The following is a 23,670-nucleotide window of genomic DNA, read 5'->3' as shown; positions in this document are numbered from 1 at the left end:
TCTGCGTTTAATATGGCTTTTGTGTTGTTAACATGTTTAATGTTTTATATTTTCTTCTATTTAATCTCAAAAAGCTCCTAAAACAGTCAGTGATCACTGTTGACCTCCCTCGGCTTTTATTACCGCTAATCATTTATTTAAGCTCAGTTTTTAAAACCTTAGGATGTAACTACAGCCCAGCCCATGCAGCAGTATATGAATGACTAACCTCGTATTGTGGATGGATTATCTCAGTTGTTCTCCTGGCTGAAGTTTGGTCCTTTTACAGCATCCTGCCATGCGATTACATTTGTTCCTGACCACCGAGAACACTCACGTTAACTTTTATCAAGTGGAAAAAAAGTTAGCTTGTTTATATTATGCTAACATAGCTGTGTCGCTAGCAGTCACGTAGCACATCATTATATACCAGCTAGCCAAACTTCAGTAACCCTACAAACATCACTGCTGTTCAGTTTTCTGTCTTCATTTATGTTGGAAGTGATAACAGAGCTGTACGTTTGAATTTGTTTCCAAAACCCTGCAGTCAGGACATGCTATATTGTATTTAGATAGAAGCTAGCGAGCTAACTTCCTGCTAACTTCTAACTCCGTTAAACGTCATAAATTCCGTTTTCATGGATGCCTGGATGTTAAACTCAATTGTTACAGCTGGTAGAGCAGAACGCTGATCATTTTATTAAAGATGAAAGACTTTAGACAGTTTTTCAACTCTCAGTAATGCCACAGTGATCGTTTGATATATGGACCTGCAGCGGAGTTTAGGCCCAGACACGGCTAGTGACGTCAGACTTAACGACCGGATGATGACGATGATCGTGATTATTATGGTTTTAATCTTCAGCATTGTCTTCTTCTTCTGGATGCTCCTTTTAGGGGCCACCATACAGGATCATCTGCCTCCGTCTGACCTTCTTCCAATCATCCTCCTCTGTCACACTAGCACTTTGCATGTCCTTCTTCACTACATCTTCTCTGAGGTCTTCCTCTTTTCCACCATCCCTCCTCTGCACATGGCCAAACCATCTCAGCCTTTCCTCTCAAACTTTGTCTCCAAACTGCTTAATCAGAGCTGTCCTTCTGATGCACAAGATCAGAAAGGAGTTCATCTTGGTCACTCCCAATGAAAAGCTTAACATCTTCAGCTCTGTTACCTCCAGCTCCACTTCCTGTCTTCTTGTCAGTGCCACCATCATCATACATCACAGCAGGTCTCACTACCATCTTGTAAACCTTTAATTCAGGGGTGTCAAACTCATTTTAGTTCAGGGGCCACATGGAGAAAAGTCTATTCTCAAGTGGGCCGGACTGGTAAAACCATAGTATATATAACTTAAAAACAACAACTTCAGATTGTTTTCTTTGTTTTAATACGATCAACATAAAAATAAAGCTAGAGCCTGTGGACAGTATGTTCAAAATAGTACAGGCACAACATAGCTATTAATCATAAAACATCAAGTTATTTGAAAATTCTGAGGACAAAGATCACACAAGCACACAGTGCCTCAGTGACTCACAGAAGTATATCACAGATCACAGAACTACATCAGGGTGTCTCATGCAGGAGTTTCAGTGGGGTTGCATAGTTTATTTGACTCCTGATACCTGGCATCTTGTAGCTTTCACCAGCTCATCAATATCAGGCTTCACATCCTGAGCGGCAGCTAACTTCAGGATGTGATTCAAGTGCCTGTGCGTGAGCCTTGAGCGCAGTTTTGTTTTATTTGTGCTCATTACAGAGAAAACTTGCTCACAAAGATACGTGGTTCCGAACATGCACAACAGTTTTGCAGCAAGGGCTGTCAAGTTGGGGTAACCTGGCAAGAGATTCTGATAGAATGTGTTCAAGCCAGCTGCGGCAAACTTGCCCTTCAAATCCGAGTCACACTGCAAGTCTATTATTTCAAGTTGGATCCTGATGGGCAGATCAAAGGGATTCACGGTGAACGGCGAGCAAAAAACGTTGAAGTCTTTCTCCAGTTCACCAAAAATCTGAAATCGTTGCTCAAACTCTAGTAACAGTCCCGTTATTTTATCTTTAAACCGCTTCATATATTTCAGACAGGGGAAGTGAGCTGCATCACCACCAGCGAGCTGCGTCTCCCACAATAACAGCTTCAACTTGAAAGAACGTATGCTGTCATAATACTGCGTGACAACTTTGTTGCGTCCTTGCAGCTGTTTGTTCAGGTTATTCAGGTGCTCTGTAACATCCACCATAAATGCAAGGTCCTACATCCACACTGGTTTGCCCTTTTCTTCCATAAACTGTTCAATTTCTTCTCGTAAATCAAAGAAACGCCTCAGCACAGCACCTCGGCTCAACCATCTTACCTCAGTGTGGTATGGCAGGCCATAGATGTGGTCTTTCTCTCTGAGAAGACTGTCAAACTGACGGTGATTGAGGCTTCTGGATAGGATGAAATTAACAGTTTGGATGACCACCTTCATGACGTTATCCTTTACAAATTCACCCTCACTAAATTGTTTTTAAGCTAGTGCAATTTCGTTAGCAATGAGGTAGCTAGCTTTCACTGCAGCATCACTGATGTCTCAGCTGTGAGTAAACACAGACTGCTGTTTCTTCAGACCCGCCAACAGTTCATTCACCTTCTCTCTTCCTTGCTGTCCTTGAAAGTTGTCATATTTGTCGGCATGAAGACTCACATAGTGGCGACGGAGGTTATATTCTTTCAGCACTGCAACATGCTGGGAACACACCAAACATACAGCTTTCCCATTCACTTCTGTGAATAAATAGGAGGATGACCCTTTTTCTTGGAACACTCTGCACTCTGCATCCACTTTTCTCTTTTTTGACAGAGACATATTGGGGCAATGAGGGTGCCAAAGCACATCAGGTTTAAATTTCACGGGCAAAACAAAGCAGCTCACAATTGCTATTGCGCCATCCAATGGACACAATTGGAACAGCAGTTTCTTTATTGAAAAATTGCAGCTCATTTTTATACTTTACAAAATCATCTCACGGGCCAGATTAAACCCGTTTGTGGGCCTGATCCGGCCCGCGGGCCGTACGTTTGACACCCCTGCTTTAATTTGATGTTATCTTTCATATGTTATCTTTCACCCCTGCCACTCATCTCCACCCACTCCATCCTGCCTCTGTTCTCTTCTTTACCTCTCTTGTGCACTGTCCAAATTTAGGAAGGTTGACCTCAGATACTTAAACTCATCTGTGTTCACTGTCACTGCTCCTTGCAGTTTTACACCTGTGTCCCTCTCATTCAAACACGTTTTGTTTTGCTTCTACTGACTTTCATTCCTCTTCTCTCCAGAGCATACCTCCACCTCTCTGGGCTCTCTTCTTCTCCTTTCCTCTTCCTTTGCCCTCAGCCAACAGTAGCGTAGATTCCACCTGCAACCTGTTAGCCAATGGCGCTAACGTATGCCCACATTTTTTTTCCTGTTTATTATCTGCATGTTCTGTTTAGCAAAGATTGTATACCTTTTGCTTTTCCTGACACAATCCTACTCATTTATCCGGGCTTGGGACGAACAGGAGTACACTGCCTTGTGGCTTCTTCTTCTTCTTTTTTTTTTAGCACATCTTTGTAATATATTTCTGTGCTTTTTCTACTTTCTTTGTTCTGTGGATGGTGTTATCTGGTTAAATAAATGTCAAAATAATGGTAAAAAAGGAAAAATATGTCCGTGAAGGTTCTCATTCATCCAGGTCATCGTAGTCTAAGGAGCTTGGAAAGAAAAGTGTCTGGACTTCTTTAACCACTTAAGCCCCACGCCCCCGGTACCGGGGGCAAAAAGGAGGAGATCACGTTTAATCGGTTATAACGCGGGTTGAGAAATATAAGTCCAGACGTGTGGTATCCACAGAAACCTCAGAATCTCAGCTAAAATATCATATAAACCATTTCTACAACCACCAAACACACCGAAAACAAGCCGTGATTAAACGAGCAGTTACGTAAATGCGCAGAAGTCCGCTAAACAAACAAAACCGAACCAGAAATTCTTCAGACTTCGTGTAACCGGCTAAAGATGGGCTGGTTAGCTTCCAGAGCTATCACTGACTCCACACACCAAGTTTCACCACGATCACACCAAAATTCACTGAATGAGCCACAAAAGAAGACCACAAAAACACACAGCGGGGCAAATGCGCCAAGACAGAAATTGGCTTACCGTCCAGATTCCCTCCGTTATTTTTGCCGGTAGCCACGTGATTAACAGTAGTTGCCATGCCTACCTAGCCGCATCAGAGCAGTTTTCCGTCAACAACCTCCATTTTAGACCCACCTACAGACACGTGACTGAATAGACGCCACATGCAGTAAATTTGGGCCCACGTGGGTTTTGGCATCACAACGTCTGATTGGTTGACGTGACGTGAACGTGGCATCGTCACTGTGAATCTATTGGCTCAAACATTAAAAAGAGGTGTCAATCATGCAAATTGACCAAAAGAAACCAAAGTTACAGCCCCTCGGAGTTTAAAGGGCCAGAGGCCAATCAAACGCTCTATGCGCGCTGCAGAAAAGGGCCGTTGCCATGTAAATGTGCGGTTAATTCTTCAAAAATATATTTTAAAAAAAGGATTTTAGGCCTGTTAATAAAATTTATTAATTTCTGCTCTTTAATACCTAAAAAAAAAATCAACTGGCATGGTGTCCAATTGTGTGCCAAAATTGGACATTTTTGTACAACGTCTGGATATTCATGTATTGACAGCGCTGTAATTTTTCACTGTTTCACTTTAGAAACATAAATCTTTGCACAGATGATGTTTATATGTTGGTTACTGGATTTCTGGAACCAAATGTGATCTGAGGCATATTTTTCAAAGGGTTATATGCTAAAAATTAAAAAATAAATAAATAAAAATTAGGCGAGGATAAAATCTACTTACTTTGTCTGTGTTCCAGTCTCAGTAACTTTGACACAGTAATATCTGATTCAATATTTACACCTCTGATGAAATTTCCCAAGTGTTAGCTTTATTTTGATACCAAGATTGTAAGGACAGAGTTTGTAATTGCAGAGAAATAATCAATTAAATTTGGGCATTACATTTTCGAGCAGGAAGCTCAGAAACCCCCTTTGGGCTTAAGAGGTTAAGGTGCTTGAAGACTTTTCACCTCTCGTCCGAGAAGTTTCTTCAGTTCTAAGGTCAAATGGTGGAGTGTCCCCCCAAGAGGGACATGGACCCCCTATTGATCCTCTAATCACGCGAGCCAAGGTGTGAAAAAGTAAAAAGGAAAGCATTTGGAAATATTGTTCATACTGCGCGGTTTGAAATTGCTGCTCAGAGCCTTTTGCAATTCATAGCCAGTGGCGTGTCTAGAAAATTTTTGTTGGGGGGGCCAGGTAGAGGCACAGATTTGGAGAAGGGTGGCAGATGTAATTGGCAGATAATGTTTAAAAAAAATTCTACCAACCGTTAACCATAATTCAATAACCCTATAAACCTAATAACCAAATGCGCTTTTAACTCTTATTAGAATGAGATTTTAACCACTACGGTGCAAAGTTTTTAGATACTGCGTTGATAAAGTACAAGAGATACAATCAGTGCTTTGTCAGTGTTTACTCAGCATTCAAGGACAGCAATATTTGCATAGTATTTTTACTGACATATAGTGCACATATGTTTTGGGCAAAAACATTTTTGAATATTAAAATACAAACATTTGTAACAAACAATTGACAAATTAGCCAATGCCAATGTAAAACTTTATCTGCCTATTAAAATAAAGAAGATACTCGGGACTTCCGGTGTGACGGTAGAGCACTATGGTCGCATAAGTACAGAGCTCCCGCAAGCCAAGTAGATAAACTCCGCTAAAACACGAATTGAAGCGTGAGACAAAACAACTTTGGAAGATGAGCGGAGGGACAACAAAAGCAAAGAATAAAAAAACTACGGACACCCAAGGTAAAGACATAAAACATCCGAACAACAAGGACAAGCTAGCACCTGAAGCTAATATGGCCGCGTTTCAAAACGGGCTGGATTGTATTAGCAAACAAATTCAATCCCTCCAAAATGAATTGAAATCAGACTTCACGACGTTCAAAGAAGAAATTTCTGGCCAAATGAGACACGAACTGTCTAAATTCAAAGAAGACATCGACCAGAAGTTTAGGAGCATGACTGCAGAACTTAAAGAACAAGAAGGGAAATTAGAAGCTGCACGGAAGAAATAGAGACGTGGAGCCACGAGGCCAATCAAACCCTGACAGAACTAATGAGAGAACAAAAAACGATGATGACCAAATTGGATGACTTGGACCTGCGATCCAGACGTAACAATCTGCGGATCTACGGAATACAAGAGGGAGCCGAATCTAAGGAAGAATCGCTGGCCCAGTTTCTGGAAGCCTGGCTCAGAGAGGAGCTTAATATTAACATCAACCTCCAGATTCAACGCGCACACCGAGCATTAACCCCGAAACCGGCAGCGGGTCTCCCCCCAAGGTCAGTCGTTGTCAATTTCCAACAATTCACAACTAAAGAGATGATACTTAAAAAGGCATGGGAAAAGAAAATAGTCACTCTGGACGGAAGCAGGGTTTATTTTGACCACGACTACTCGGCGAGAATGGTGCAAGAACGTAAAGCATACGTGAATATCAAAAAGATATTAAAGAAAGAAGGCATCCGTTTCCAGACTCCTCTCAGCAAGATGCGAATCCACTGGCCAAATGGAGTGAAAACTTATGGCAACGCGGAGGAGGCTGCTAACGACCTGCAAGCGAGAGGATACAACGTGGAAAAAGGGATAAACAGCCGGGAGAGAGAGAGCACTGAGGGACGTCTGTCAATCGGGGCAGCGACATGGAAACCGGCCCGGCCCACGTATGCTGGGGTGGCTAGCAGGCGAGCTCGAGAGAGACTTCAAGAATTTCAGCATAACGATAACAATGCATGAAAGGCGTATATGGAGACGTATAACAACAAGATGGATTCAAGGTGCGTCTGGTAGGATTATATGGAAACACAAAGTTGGCTAGGGATGGACAGTACACAATAATGACTAGTATGAGTGTGACAATCTTTCGTGAGTCATATCTCATTACTGGAGGGGGGCCCTTTCAATATGAGAGACATACCCTCCAAAAACAAAGAGAGGAACAACAGGTGGGGAAGGTGGCTGGTACCTCTTTATTGAAGTCCTCTTATCTGTACATAGTTAAACTAAGTTGTAACTTGTTGATGAAAATGTTTTGTTTAAACAAGGGTTCAATGGGGTGCCTGTGGGGGTCTCAAAAGATAGCCGGTAGATCACAAAAGGATAATGCTCACTACACATGAAGAAATAAAGTGTATGTCCTTAAATGTTAATGGAATTTGTAACCCAGTTAAAAGAGCCAAGATTATGACTAAACTGAAAAAGGAGAAGACACAGATAACTTTCCTACAAGAAACTCATTTATCAAACATAGAACACGAAAAATTGAGGAAATTTGGGTTCAAAAACACCTTTTACAGCTCTCATACAAACTCTAGGAAAAGAGGGGTTGCAATTCTCATAACTAATTCCCTTAAGTTTCAATCTCACAAAGAAATAAAGGATAAGGAAGGTAGATATGTCATTGTGAAGGGTGTGATTAATCAAACAATGGTCACATTGATGAATGTGTATGCCCCCCCCTGAAAGTAATAAGGAATTCTTTAAATTAATTTTTGATATTCTTGTGCTAGAAGCAGAAGGTATATGTGGAGGAGATTTCAATGTGATATTAGATAGTGACTTGGACACAACCAGCCTGAAGAAAAATAAAAATTCAATTCCAAAATTGGAAGACATTAACTATTTTGATGTCTGGAGAGCTTTGCATCCACTACAGAGGAATTATAGCCATTATTCAGCAACACATTATGTATATTCAAGAATAGACTACTTCTTTATGCAAAAAGGGAATAGAGATATAATAACAGATTGTTGGATTGGAGTGGCAGATGTGTCGGACCATAGTGCTATCTACTTAAAAATCTATCTTAAAGGTAGACCAAAAAACACAATATGGAGACTAAATGCGGGGCTATTAAACAATAAATCTGTGGTAGAACAAATACAAAAAGATGTCAAAACTTATTTAGAAGAAAATGACAATGGTGAAACCGATCCAATTATTCTATGGGGCTGTTTGAAGGCAGTTATACGTGGGAAACTAATCGCAATATCAAGTAACCTTAAAAGAGAAAGAATGAAGCAATATAATGAATATGTGGATGAATTGTCACAATTGGAGAATAAACACAAACGCAAGGTAGATGTCAAGATACAACAACAAATGAAAGATATTAAGAAGAAAATTAATAATTTACTCTTATATGAAATGGAAGTAAAAGCAAGGTATGTAAAACAGAGCTACTATGAATCAGGCCGTAAAGCTGCACGGCTATTGGCAAGACGTTTACAAAAACAACAGGCAGAAACAACAGTCAATAAATTGTATAATTCTAAGACAGAACAAATGACACATAACCTAGAAGAGATAGAAAGTATCTTTACCGATTATTATAAGGACCTGTATCTACAAAAGGCACCTACTAATAATGGCCTAAATGATATTAAAACATTTTTAGACTCCTTAGATCTACCCTCTATTGGAACAATACAAAATGATCGCATGACAGCACCAATAACGATAGAGGAGATTCAGAAAGCGATTGGAAAATTACGAACAAACAAGGCACCAGGCAGTGATGGGTTTCCTGCCGAATGGTACAAGAAATGTGGAAAAGAATTGATACCCTTACTCCACCAGACTCTTAATTGGACTCACACTAAACATGTGATTCCCCCCTCTTGGAGGGAGGCAATTATTGCGGTGCTGCCAAAACCACAAAAACAAAGAGAATACTGCCAAAATTACAGGCCTATATCAGTGTTAAATGTTGATTATAAAATCTATACTACAATCCTATCAAATAGGCTCCAGTCGTTTATACTAGAGATGGACCGATCCGATATTACGTATCGGTATCGGTCCGATACTGACCCAAATTCCTGGATCGGATATTGGTGAGAAATAAAAAATGTAATCCGATCCATTAAATATCAAAAAAGCACCTCACAAAACTTGCTACACGGCTTAGCACGTCGCAGCAGTATGCATCACGTGATAGAGCGGCTGTGTGTATTTGTAGCCTCACTAGCAAACCAGCATTTAATCTCCGAGGAATTTTTCCAGAGAGAAGTAAAGCAAGTGTGTAAGTTCATCTCTGGGGGCACAAAGACATACTTTTCTTTCTTATTCTCATTTAAAATGTCGAGCTTTTAATAAATAATTATCTGACTCTTACACCCAAAGTTTTAATCTGATGTAAAATATATAAAAGTCCATTACTGTATATAGTAACTGTTAAGTCTAATATACCCTAGTAAGCTGTACTACTTTTTCCTTTGGGAAGATACCATCTGTGCAGTCTGCAGTTCTGTTGAAGAAAGATGTTGAATCTATTTAATTATTCTTGAAAAATAATTTATTTCTGTGCATTTTTTTTCACCCTGCATCAAATTAAATTTGATTACAACGATTAAGCATCATGAGGTGGAGGGTGGTTCCCTTTTTTTTTTTGCTGGGTGTTTGCAACCCTATTAGTTAGGTTGCTTAATATTTCTGCTAAGTACTCTTTAAAATACCAGAATAGGGAGGATGGTGCAGGTTTAAGTTTATTAGATTGATCAGTGTTGCTGAACTATGAAATATTTTGGGTGCAGTGTATTTTTTACATACAGGTATAACAGAATAGCTTTAGTGTTGTTGTTTATTTAAACTTGAGTATAAACTTATACAAAATGCAGCAAGATATTAAAAAAAAAAACAGCTTTATTGATTAAAAACACTATATCGGATTCATATCGGTATCGGCAGATATCCAAATTTATGATATCGGTATCGGACATAAAAAAGTGGTATCGTGCCATCTCTAGTTTATACCAGACCTGATAGATGAGGACCAAGCAGGTTTTGTCAAAAATAGACAGGCACAAGACAATATTAGAAGGACCCTACACATCATACACCAAATACATAAAGACAAGATACCGGCTGCATTGATAAGTTTAGACGCAGAAAAAGCCTTCGATCGAGTCAGCTGGGACTTCCTGTACCTAACCATGGCAAAGTTCGGGTTCACTACAAAATCAATCCAATGTATTAAATCTCTCTATGACAAACCGACTGCAAGCCTAAAAGTTAACGGTTCATTGACAAAGACATTTCAACTAGAGAGAGGAACTAGACAGGGTTGCTGTTTAAGTCCAACCTTATTTGCCTTGTATATTGAGCCATTGGCACAAATGATTAGACAAGGCTGCCTAATAACAGGAATAGAAATCAATAAACAAGAGCATGTAATCAGTCTGTTTGCTGATGACGTGTTGATAGCCCTCAAAAACCCCACAAACTCTTTTATGCAGCTTACAGAAATGTTAGGAAAATTTGGTACGCTTTCTGGCTACAAAGTAAATATACTTAAAACTCAAGTTCTAATGTTTAATTGTACACCAACTCAAAATCTTAAGGAATGGGAAATAAAGTGGGAGGCAAAAACCCTTAAATATTTAGGTATAAATATAACCAAAAACTATGCCAAACTATATCAAAGTAACTATGGACATATAAATAACAGGATAAGGCAGGATATGGAAAGATGGAATACATATTCATTAGGATTTAGTGACAGGATAAATGTGATAAAGATGAATATCTTACCGCGATTGCTATATTTATTCCTCTCTCTTCCGATAAGCATACCTCAAACCCATTTCTCAGAATGGGATAAGTATACATCTAGATTTGTCTGGGAGGGAAAGCGGCCAAGGGTACGATACACTACTTTACAGCTTACTAAGGAGAAAGGAGGAATGTCGCTTCCTAATTTAAAAGAATATTTTCGTGCTGCACAGATACGCCAGATAACATATTGGTGTAGTGATGATTACGGGGCTCGCTGGAAGGATGTGGAGCTCTCCACACTCAATGTCCCAATTCAAAGAAACATGGGTATAAAAAGGATCCCTGAATACGTAACTAAAGACCAAGATAGGAACCCGATAATATCCTTTACATTAAATGTATGGTATGATACAGTAAAGGAGTTCAGAATTGGTAAAGAGCCCTCGATGAAGAATTTAGACCAGGAAAACTGGATCTTGGTTTTAAAAATTGGAATGAAAAGGGAATCACAGCAATTTGTTTATTAATCAAAAAAGGAGAAATTAAAAGTTTTGAAGAATTGAAACGGGAATACAACTTAAAAAAACAAGGATTTTTTCAGATACTTACAGGTGAGAGATTACTTTAATAAAAACATAAAAATAAAGGAAGACAAAATCCATCCTATTGTAAAAATAATTATACTGGCATATAAAAGTGTTATTCCAAGAACGGTGTCTACCCTATAATGTTTGATGGAGTCAAGGCAGGAATCAACTGTATATGTTAAAGTAAAATGGGAAAGAGAGCTGAGTGAAGAAATCACTGAGAGGGTGTGGTATGAAACATGGAGAGAACATAAGAATACAACTCACTCATTGAGGTGGAGAGAATTCATCTGGAAAAATCAAATTCGCTATTTTATTACACCTAAGATTAAAAATAAACAAACCAATACACAACAACAATGTTGGAGGCTGTGTGGATGGGATGAACCAGACCATACACACATTTTCTGGAAATGCAGAAAAATTCACACTTTCTGGGTTAAAATTCACTCAGCTCTCTGTGATATATTAGGTTATATAATTCCCAGAACCTGCCTTGTTTTGTATCTAGGGTACTTGGAAGGTACTGTAGATGTAAAGGATCGTTACCTGGCTAAGATTCTCCTTTTGGCAGCAAAGAAGGCCATCACCAAAAACTGGCTTAAGACAGAAACACCAGGAAAGCAGCAGTGGGTAGCAATTGTGGAGGACATTATGGAGATGGAGAACCTTACATATAAACTGAAATTAAAGGAAGAACGCTTTTTGAAGGACTGGGGGAAATGGTTGACGTACAACGGAAGAAAAAAAGAAAAAGACTGAACTGAATGAAGATGGGCATACAAAAAAAAAAAAAGTGAAATGAACGATGGAAATGTTTGACACCACAGGCATGTTTCCTTTTTTTTTTACTTTATCTTATTTTTCTAATTATTATTCTATGTGTATTTATATTTTTATACATATATATATTTGTTTGTTCCTTTTTCTTTCTAATTTCACTGTCTTGAGTGTGTGACTCTCTTTGTATTCTGTTATTCTGAAGAAACTGTATGCGTAATGGACAGGGGAGTTGTTCAAATAAATGAAATAAAAAGTAAAAAAAAAAAAAAAAAAAAAAAAAAGATACTCTTCTCACAAACCGGTGTTTGATTTTGAAACAGGAAAAAAGTGGGGAAACAAATGAAAAGAATAACATTTAAATTAAAGCTGAAAGCAATTAAATACCTTCTTTGCTGCCTTATGGTAAACTTTGGTAATATTGATAAAGAACAACACTGGCTGATGATGAAATACAGTCAGCTGGCATGGTTTAACCTGCAGGGCTGGACTGGGACAGAAAATCGGGCATTTTGACTAGAGACCACCAGGTATTAAAACCATAAAGCCTTTGAATGAAAACAAACGCTGTTGTGACAGTGATGTACACTGTCTTTTTGGTATATGTATGATTTCTATACATTTTACGTCAGATAAAAACTTTGGTTGTAAGATTCAGATAATTATTTAATAAAAGCGAAATATTTTAAATGAGAATAAGAAAGAAAAGTATTTCTTTGTGCCCCCCCCCCTTTCCCTGTTAATGCCCTACCTGGCACCCTGGCAAAACTTTCCCAGACCCGCCCCTGCACAGTTACCAGCTGTCAGCTGCTTAGAAAAGGATGCTGGTGTTATTTGTCTCTCAGAAACAGTTCATAACTTCCCTTCAACTCATTCATGTCACCTAAAAGGTGAACCTGTTTCTCCATCACCTGTTCAGCTCTGATGATTCAGTAAGGACATCTCCTGGTTTCATCTGCATGTTTCCCTCTCACCACATAACCAAACCAACATCATGACCAGCAGCTTTTACAGCTGTGGCTCCAGCAAACATCAGCTGATACTATAAATTAATGTTAAATAAATTCTAACAACAGCTTATCAAGCTTAAACGTGCTGCTGTTGTTTAGCACGACATCCGCTGGTTTCCTGTTTCTGGCGCAAAGTGGGCGATAAACAAACAAGAGAGAAAAAACGATCAGCTGATCATTGATCAGTTTCATGATTGAAGTAGAAACAGGGGAGGGAGAGAATGAGAGAAGAAGAGGCAGCTGTGCAGCGTAATGACAGAATAACTCCAGCTTTGTGTCTCTTTTTCATTATAGCGAAAGTACGGGACAAACTGCGTCTCTTCTCAGCTCAATACTAAACGTGTAATATTTTCTCTGAATGAGGGACCATTCCATTTTTTAAGGAGCCGTTGGCAACTCTACTAACCTTATGAATAAAATAAAGTTCACTATCAGTAACATCATAGCACCCACCCAGCTGTATAGAAACTCCATCATGCTAGCTCACGCAGTACGAGTTATTGTAACTGACTGTAAAAAGTCAGCACAACGAAAATAAACTCCACCTAAACTTGGTTTATATCTGACCCAGATAGACTGCAGGTCATAACTTCTTACCTTAAGTTCAGTTCACCTGACACTCGGACTGGCGGCTGCCTCGGGGCTCTCCTCCTGCCTCCCCTTCCCTCATCCTCCGTTGGCCTCCGTGGAAGCCCCGCCATAGCCTGAGTTATTTTTACACATCGACCTGCATCTGGCCAATCCACCACCTGTCATTGTTCATGCCCTTACAAAAAAAAAAGAAAAAAAAAAAAAGTCACAAGATGGCCAGTCCAGCTATGTTAACCTGCAAACAAATCTGCAGCTCCATACAGCAATGTTACAACTTAGATTATATCTTATAACTCATAACTCTTATGTTAGCTCCCCTCAGTAGCATACTGTCTGAAATATTCCACGGCTGCAATAATTCTTTAAGTGTTATTTTTTCCTTGGTATTCTAATTTCACCGAAGTTTACTAAACTCAACAAACTTAATATTACTTACCGGGACATTTATTCTGTCCTCATTTTCTTTCACCGAAAAATTGTTTCCTGCAGTGCCGTCTTTCGTGCTTGGCTCTCCTACCTTTGCTAACGTGATGCACATAGTGCAGAAGCCGATGGTGCATTCACTTACACTCGGATATCTGAGCTTCACCGTGACAACATAATCGTACATTTCATTTGATTTGAGATTGACATACCACGTGACTTTCGCGCATTGCATGCCGGGAACTCGTGGCAAAACAATCCAAGTACTAGTGATGTGCGATACCACTGATTTCCTTTCTGATCCGATACCAAGTAATACTCAGGGTGGTATCGACGATACTGATCCGATACCGATACTTTGTACAAAAACGTATTTTATTTATTGTTGTGCGCTATTTGAACACCTTGCCTGCCTGCAGCACTAAAGGACTCTGTGAGAGACGTCTGTCTCACCCTAGCAGCACCTGTCCCTGTCCTCCTCTTCAGTTCGCCTCAACATATGCTTGGTCATATTCTGTGATATGATTTACTCTGAGGTGTTTGACAAGGTTAGTGATGTTGCCACAACCATACATGCCAACCCTCCCGATTTTTCCGGGAGAACGTCGAATTTCAGTGCCCCTCTCGAAAATCTCCCGGAGCCACCATTCTCCCGAATTTCTCCTGATTTTCCACCTGGACAACAAAATTGAAAAACGATATCGCAGAATTCATAGCGGGGCCCAGCCAATTCCAGTTTCCAACAATGGCGGCAGCGACTTAGTTTTAATATTACTCTTATTTCTCTTTCTGGGTCGCAAAAAAACTTTTAACATATTTTCAGGTGAGAATGTAGCTGTGTAAACTTCAAATATCTGAGCCGACCGACACATCGTCTTCAAACCCCCGCGGTCTTTCACTACTCGGGTTAAACATGATATATGATGATACATGATATATACACTTTGATAACTTAAAAATGTTATCGTTTGGCTTTTTCAGTGTTTTATTTGTTTGTGACTAAATCGGTTTGGCTGAGATTAAAGTTATTAGATTATATTAAATTTAATTTAACTTTATTAATCCCTCCTCCGGGTTTTTTCACACAGCTGAATAACCGTCAAACAGAAAATAATTAAACAGAAGAGTTTACGTCGCCCGGTTATATTTTAGATAGCAAGGAGCAGACGGCAGAGTTTCACTCCACCGAGGGAGCTCGTGACGTACTACCCGGCTTTCTTTAGACCGCGAAGGCCGGGTCCTCAGGTGGAAGCAGCCTCTGAATTTGGACACCCCAGCTGTTACCGGGCCGGCCAATAATGGTGGCATTTAACGTATTTTATCCGATAAATAAACACTGTAAAATGTATTTACCCCCCCAACAGCCCTTTTGAAATGTCTCCCTAGTATGGCCACAACACCTCACTCTTGGAGCACTTTTTTGCCACATGTATCCAAACCACGTCTCAGCTATTTGTGGAGGTAAAATACGTCCGCACAATTGCGCTCAGCCATTGTTGTGAGTGCGCACGCCAAGGGGCTGCGAGACATTTATACAGCCGTATGTCGCACATATGAAAGGCGGAAGAGGAAGTAGTTCCTTTGAAATGTTATAGTTTCTTTCCACTGTGTTACTGTTAATGATAAACTACAAATTTACTCTAAATTACTAAAATATCGATATTTTAATGTGAGAATCGATTCTAGAACATAAATGATTGGTATCGGAGGAATCCATATTTCAGGATCGATCCGCACATCACTACCAAGTACCGCATCAAATGCAAGCATTTGCAGCACCGCAAAACGTTCATTCTTCGGTTCCAATAAATTCTTGCTTTTTCTTTGCCCCCCAAAAAGTTATGTACAAAACGAAGGAGAACAATGCCGGTCCGTACAAAGACAGACTTGGTGAAAAGTAAAAAAAAAAGATACGAGGAAAAAAATCAAAGGAGTGAAAGGGTTAGACCCTTGTGAGCACACAGAGGGACAAAATACGTTAGCGTGCTGCCCAACTTTCACCACGCTCATATTTATAATTATACGCTTTTTGGTGTGAGTGCATACACTCATGAAGTTAAGTAACTTCAGGTCACTGCAACAAGCCCCGGTACAGTTTACCGACAGATGGGTACAGGACCTTGAAATGCACCGTGTAGAACGAAAGACCATCGTACATATCATAAGTTTACCAGTCTCACAAATCGTCTTCATAAATACACATTTGTTAACCGTTTATTAATAGGACCTTTGAGCTCAACGGTAATTAATTAGTAGTGGAAATTATTTCTGGTTCATTACAGAAATGTAGCAGTGACAATAATATTGTATGCTGTAATCATACTGGGCAATTAGTGATACAAAAAAACTGTTTTACCCTGTGAATAAAAGTACATGTTTTTGTCAATGTACCATGGTAATAACAGAAGCGAAACGCAATATTGTGTCAGGACAATTCACTATTTATGCACAATAAACAAAGGAGCATAGCACGACAATTACTGTTCAGCGCCAGACTTGCTTGTAACCTATATCACCAATTATGTTAAGAAAAATGACGTATTAAGTACAACAGAAGACTGACCTTTGTGGAAATGCTTGTGTAACCCGTTTATGTGTTACACCCGTCTTTGCGTTGTGTTCTGGCGTGAAAGTAAGAGGCAGGAGACAGTACTGGGTCTTTGGCTCTTTACTGCACATCTGCAACACAGAAATAAGGGTCTGTTCTGTGTGTGTCACGCGACTGCCAGTACACCTCTCCTCCGGCCATGCTGAAAGGAGCTGTGCCCGCAGCTTCATTAACACTGCAACACAGAAATAAGGGTCTGTTCTGTGTGTGTCACGCGACTGCCAGTACACCTCTCCTCCGGCCATGCTGAAAGGAGCTGTGCCCGCAGCTTCATTAACACTACAATATAATAAATCAAATACAACAAATTGTTTTAAAACATTAACTTAAGCTCTCAAAAATAAAAAGCACAAAATAAATAATATGTCACTGAAAAATCACTAAAAACAACTTATAAGAACAATAAACAAAATAATTCAAAAACAAATAAACAGTCAGATAAATACAATTCAATCACCAGGACCCAATATTCTAGTGCTTATAGTTCAAATATTATACTTCAGTACAATTATATTAATAACCGCCATCTAACAGGCAATACAACACTGTACTTATAAAAACAATGAATGAAAGACTGCATCTCCAAAACATAAGAACATCTCCATACCTGCAACACAGAAATAAGGGTCTGTTCTGTGTGTGTCACGCGACTGCCAGTACACCTCTCCTGACGAAGGAAAAAAAAGTGCACGCTGTTAAAAAAACGGCAGCGAATACGCTCACAAGCCGCTAGCGATCAGGCTAACTTAGCATGCTAGCATTTCAGTTGCGTTCTTGGCTGAAACTCATCAAAAACGTATATTAGCGAACTCCGCCCTCCACAAAACTTATCCCGAATGAGTCTCTTAATGACAAACAAAAACGCGGCGGTTCGGCTGTATTCACATTGCAGCTTGGGCTCTGAACAAACTTTAATTAGCAGAGAGCAACGTGGCAGTGACTTACCTCCGGCCATGCTGAAAGGAGCTGTGACCGGGCACACATGCACGCGCCTACGTCACCACGCAGCGCACACACACACAGGAACGCACACAGACTCAGATCACACAGGTAGGAGATTGAGATGCAAAATTACATATTTAACTTAAAAAAAAGAAGTGTTTTGGGTGAAATTCAAAAGTATTTAACACATATGTTACATTCACCCCCCCTGAATTTCACCAAAATCACTACACATCTGAATGGTACTGCAATACCAAGAGGCACAACAATGCTGAACTACCATCACCTCCGGACCAGGCAACCCAAGGATCTTATCCCATAGTTCAGTTAAAAAACTATCCGTAAATGGATTAAAAGAAGTTGGATAGGTTGATCAGGCCTCCAACCCTTTCAGAACACAAAGGTGCAGCCTACACCTCATCAAACGTGGTCCCATTAAAGACACACAGGGCGGGTGTCATGATGCCTCAAGTAAATACAACACATTCATAATACGCAATGGGATGACCAAAAAAAAACAGTCTATGTCAGAGGCCGAGCCTCCCGTGGCGGTAACAGGCCCCATGCAATAGGCTTCTGGACCATGTTTTCTATCAGCCTGTTGACTGACTTTACCACCCGACCTGCTCTTGTAACCACTCTGCCTCGAACATTGGCATGGTCAGGGTCATGTCTTGGCAAGTTGGATGGCTGCCCAGTATATGGCTGACCAGAGGTCTGATTCATGTCTGAGCCAGAAACAGGAACAGTCTGCGGAACAACAGCATCTCCATGACAGGCACCTGGTGCAGAAACTGTGCCAGACTGTGTCAAATCAAAGGAAGCGGAACAGTCAACCGGAGTAGGAAGAGCAAAGTGCTGGGCCTGACCAGAAGGGCTTGCTGAAGTGTGCGTTGTGCAAGTCTGAGAGTCAGGTAAGGCATTGTCCACATCCGCACCATCACATGAACCGTGCTGACGATCCGTGGACTGTGAGGCATGCTCTCCTGCCACAGAATCCACATCCACCCCATGGCTCAAATCCGAAAGGACCCACAAGGAAGTCCTTGCTGCGGTAGACTCTGTCTCTAGACTGCCAGAGTCCTCCAGATCCCTACAAGCACTGAGATCCCCCTCACTGGAGAAAACGTCCACGGACTGACTTCCCAATGAATCCTGAACAGGAAGGAAGCTCACGTCCAACAGAAGGTTTCTGTGTACAACCTTACTCTGGCCTGAAGAGTCACTGATCCTGTAAATGTGGGTCCTGGGATGCCTCTCCACAACAGTATAAACCCGAGGCTCCCACTTGTCTGCAAGTTTCTTCTTGCCCCGCTCGCCTTTATTGGCAAGCAGGACGCGATCCCCAACATTCAGAGACACACCTTTGATTTTCTTATTGTATTGACGAGCCTGATGCTCCTGCTCATTGCTGGTGTGCCCCTGGGCGATCTTGGCAGCCTCAGACAAGTATGACAGAAGAAGCTTGGAGTAGCTGTTAAAGTCCACCACAATAGGATCATGCAAAACAGACTTGAACATAACGTCGACCGGTAGTCGTGGGACACGGCCGAACATCAAGTAGAATGGGGCATATCCAGTAGTCTCGTGAACAGTTGCGTTGTAAGCAAAGGTCAATGTCTGAATCTGCTGCGGCCATTCCTGTTTGGCTCTGAGAGGGAGAGCTCGCAGCATGTTGCCAAGTGTGCGGTTGAACCGCTCCGTGCCACCATTGCCCATAGGGTGATAAGCAGTAGTGTGAGACTTGGCAACGCCCGAAATCTGCAGAAGCTCAGAAAATAATTCACTTTCAAAGCTGGGACCTTGGTCTGAGTGAATACGCTCAGGGAAACCATATACACAAAAAACACAGTCCCATAACTTTCTGGCAACCTGCTTGGCAGTCTGATTCTTGCACGGGAAAGCAAAGGCCATTTTCGTGAAGTGGTCAGTCGCCACAAGCACATCAACAGAGCGCTTCTTTTTGTCCTCTGCTGACCAAAAGTCAATGCAGATGAGCTCCATGGGAGCAGAGGTCTTAATGCTCTCTAATGGGGCTCGTGCTGCAGGTTCTGGAGTCTTGGCAAGTATGCACCTTCCACAGCACCGAACATGCTCCTTCACATCCCTCTCCATATTGGGCCAGAAAAAACGCTGCCTTGCTAGGTGGAGGGTCCGAACTTGACCCTGGTGCCCTGCCAAATCGTGGACACCTTTCAAGGCCTGCGCCCGTAAATTCACTGGCAACACCAACTGGAGTCTCTTTGTCTTGCTCACAGGGTCTCTCGCCTCCCTGTAGAGAATACCATCCCGAACCTTGAGCCTCTCCCAGTGCTTCAATAAGGCCAGTGCCCTGGAATCCATATCATGTCTCTCACGCCTGGAAGGGCGCCTTCTGCGGGCTACGAGTGGCAGGACAGCGGAGATGATAGGATCTTGAAGTTGGTGGTCCTCCAGCTCATGTAAGGTAAGTGATGGCAGTACATCATTGCCAACTGGTTGTAACTGCTGAACAAGGTGGAGAAGGGAGGCAGCTCTATTCTCCGCAGCGGTTTCCCAGTAATCATGGTGAACCAAGGTAGCCGTGACTTCCGACGAACTGTAGGAATCTTCTGAGGTCAGAGCTGGAACAGGTTGTTGGGCAATCTGAAGATTTTGGACACCAAACCTGAAAACGTCTTGCACCTCATGAGCCGCCGCACCTTCTGCATTCCGCACCAAGTGCGCGTAGGGCTCCTGAAGCAAGCGCCCACCAATAGAATGGGTGAAGGGGTCACGACTGAGTGCATCTGCTACAACATTCTTTCGACCTGGGATGTACCTCAAATCAAAGTTGTAGGATGACAGCTTGGCCACCCACCTTTGTTCATAAGCGTCCAGCTTGGGCTTGGTCAATATATGAACGAGCGGGTTGTTGTCAGTCCACACTGTGAACTTGTGCCCCTTCAACCAATGGCTGAACTTTTCAGAGATGCTCCACTTCAGGGCCATGAACTCTAGGCGATGGGCTGGGTATCTCTGCTGTGACCTGCTTAGCGCTTTGCTCGCGAAAGCAATAGGGCGTGCCTTATCCCCGTCGACAGGCAATTGTGATAAAACTGCTCCCAGTCCATCCAGAGAAGCATCCACAGACAAAATGAATGGTCTTGAAAAGTCAGGATGAGCCAACACGACACAGTTAAGGAGGTCGTCCTTCAGTTTATGAAAGGCCTTGTCACATGCAGGGCTCCAATCTGCAGCAGTCAACCTCCTGAACATGCCAGCACCCCTTCCAGCCTGACTCGTCCGTCCCTTCCGCTTCTGGCCAGCCGTCAGAGCAAACAGAGGCTTGGCAATGGCTGAGCAACCAGGAATGAAGCACTGATAGAAAAAGACCATTCCTAGAAAGGACTTAATCCTTTTCACAGAAGGAGTGCAGCCATCCTTCTCCATTAGAGCCTCCTTTGGCATCTTGGAAATTACTTCCACCTTAGCTGGGTCCACAGCGACTCCGGTCTGGTCGATGACATGACCAAGAAACCTGACTGACTTCTGCAGCAGATGACACTTCTTTGGACTCAGCTTGAGATTGTTGTCTCTCAACCTTTGAAAAACAGCTCGGAGCCGGCACAGGGCTTCCTCTTCAGTGGGAGCAAAGACCAGGAGGTCATCCAAGTAGCAGAGCAGACTGGTGAAGTTGAGGTCACCAAAGATGTTCAGCATCATGCGCATAAATGAAGCTGGGCTATTGCAGAGCCCTTGTGGCATCCGGTTGTATTCGTACAGGCCAACAGGCGTTGTGAAAGCGGTGTACTTCTTATCCTCCTCACACATTGGAATGTTGTAAAACCCAGAGGTTAAGTCCATCGTGCTGAAGAAGGCATTGCCCCCAAGCGCGGCAAGGCAATCTGCTTGGTGAGGGAGTGGGTGCGCATCCTTAAGAGTTCGCGCATTCAACCACCTGAAGTCCGTACAAATCCGCAATCCGCCATCCTTCTTCCAGACCATGACGAGGGGGGATGCATACTCGCTGATGGATTTGCGAATAATCCCTTTCTCCTCCATGTCAGTGAGTACCTGCCTTAGTTGTTGGTAATGAGCAGGGGGTACTCTTCTGTAAGGCATGCGGAATGGGCGTTCATCAGTCAGGTGGATCCGATGTACAAAGCGTTTAGCTTCGCCACAGTCAAGCGGGTGTCTAGAGAAGATGTCCTCGTACTGCTCAATTAGCTCAACAAGCTCTGTCTTTGAATGTAAGCTGGCATGGCATGAGTCAATGTCAAGATCACCCAAACCTAGGGAGCACAACCTGTCATTCAAGTCTGCGTCAGTAGCGGCTGGCCCACTGACTGGTACCTGGGCCATACTCGCCATCTTGCAGGAGTCCTGCTGGAAATCAAGGTCCTCCACCGCAAGGCAAGATGAAACAACAGCAACCCTCGAGTTGCGTTTCAAGGTTAGTGGTTTTGAGGAGAGATTGGTCATCTTCAATGGCACCCACCGATCACCCCACATGGATGTGATCACCCGGCCAACAAGAATGTCTCTTGGCCCAGACCCAGAGGTGCAAGGTTCCACGATAATCGTGCTGCCTGGAGAGACTGGCACATTGCTGGGCAGCCTGCCCCATACCAGATGCTCACACTGTGGAAGTAGTGTCACAGCACGAGGCAGTTTCACAGTGCCAATTTTGTCAGGAACCTCCTCACCCCTCCATCTGGTGGTGCACGACATCATGTCCAAGAAGTGCTCATAGTCAAGAAGCGAGTGCTTGCTCCCCACAGACACAAGCTTCCAATAGTCATCTGAATGTTTCATAACTCGCATCAGGTACTTGAGGACATTGGAGCCAATGATGAGCTCATCACGCTGGCCCGACACTACCAAAACTGGCACAATGCATTTCACACCATGGACAGTAAGTGTCAAGTCATAAACGCACTTTGGGTGGGTCTGCTTCCCACCACAGCCAACCAGCACAATACGTTCGGCCGACTGCGGTCCACTCACAAGAGCTCCAGCCTCTCTTAGTGACTTCTCGGCCTCTTCACTCATAGTGCAAGCCATGGACCCGGAATCCATCATGCCCCTCAAGTTAACCTTGTCATTCACTGCAACTTGGGTGTAGAACAATTCACTAAATGTAGGCACTACTGCTGGTCCCTGAACCACGACACGGTATCCCTCTGGCATTGTTGAACAGGTGTTGACATAAAGAAATTCAAGATCCGATTCATCATGATTGAGGGTATTAGGTTCATCCCCCACACTGCCCCTCTCCAAGTGTGGGTGATTCAGTTTTCCGAAGGCCAATTCTGCCTCGCGACAGCTCCAGCCTCCCGTCCCTCATGGCGACTGTGACAGTCCTTTTTCCAATGACCAGGAGCAAAGCATGCAAGACAGAGATTCTCTCTCCTGCAGTGCATGTGAGTGGAATGACCAGTGTTGCCACAGACCTGACAACTCTTCTTAAGAAAGGGCCCGCGGGTAAAACGCTGCGAAGGTGCAGATGCAGGGGCTGCAGTCTGCACATTCTGACATGCAATCACGCGATCCAAGAGGCTGATCAGAGCGCGCATGCCAGTCACATCAAAAGCTTGGGTGTTAGTCGAACCAAGCTCGCAACCAGCTGACTGCTGACTAGACTGAGTGGTCACAGGGTATGTTGGTGACTGTTGGAACTGAGGAGTAGGCGTAGGCACCAGACAAGAAGACACTGCTGTCCCAGAAGGACAGGTTGTCGAAACATCAGCTAGAACAGGAGTGAAGCAAGCTGCTGTGGGCGAAAGCTGACAAGCGAGGTTTGAGGCTGGTGCTGTAGGCTGAGACTGCAAGGCGACACTGGCCTGCACAGGCTGTGATGCCACCGCTTCTTGAGGCACAATAGAGCAGTTGTGGCTAACCTCTTTCCTCTGCAAGGTGTGGAAACTGCCCTGACTGCGTGCCCTGAGTTCACGCTGGAAGCTATCAATGCGTTCTTGAACCTCAGTGGTTGTCCACTCCTCAGCTGCTTTGATGCTGAGCCTGTTCAAGAGGATGGGGTCAGGGCAATATTTGATGAACATCATCGAGACCTCACGCCCCGGATCCTCAACAT

The 23,670-nt window shown here is 42.6% G+C and overlaps 1 protein-coding gene across 1 annotated transcript in view; it reads right to left on the bottom strand.

The window, feature by feature from the left end:
* Positions 1–23,670, bottom strand: part of LOC148098338 (uncharacterized) — a 44,329-nt gene that overhangs the window by 18,191 nt on the left and 2,468 nt on the right. The window contains exon 2 of the mRNA XM_087853157.1: positions 13,649–13,817. The gene's annotated coding sequence lies outside the window, so the exon portion shown is untranslated. The remainder of the gene's footprint in view (positions 1–13,648; positions 13,818–23,670) is intronic.

This window comes from Neolamprologus brichardi, chromosome 16 (genome assembly GCF_056152115.1).
Source record: "Neolamprologus brichardi isolate AB-2024 chromosome 16, ASM5615211v1, whole genome shotgun sequence".
Taxonomy (NCBI): domain Eukaryota; kingdom Metazoa; phylum Chordata; class Actinopteri; order Cichliformes; family Cichlidae; genus Neolamprologus; species Neolamprologus brichardi.
The sequence above is the reverse complement of the archived record's forward strand: the minus strand, read 5'-3'. Positions and strand labels throughout refer to the sequence as shown.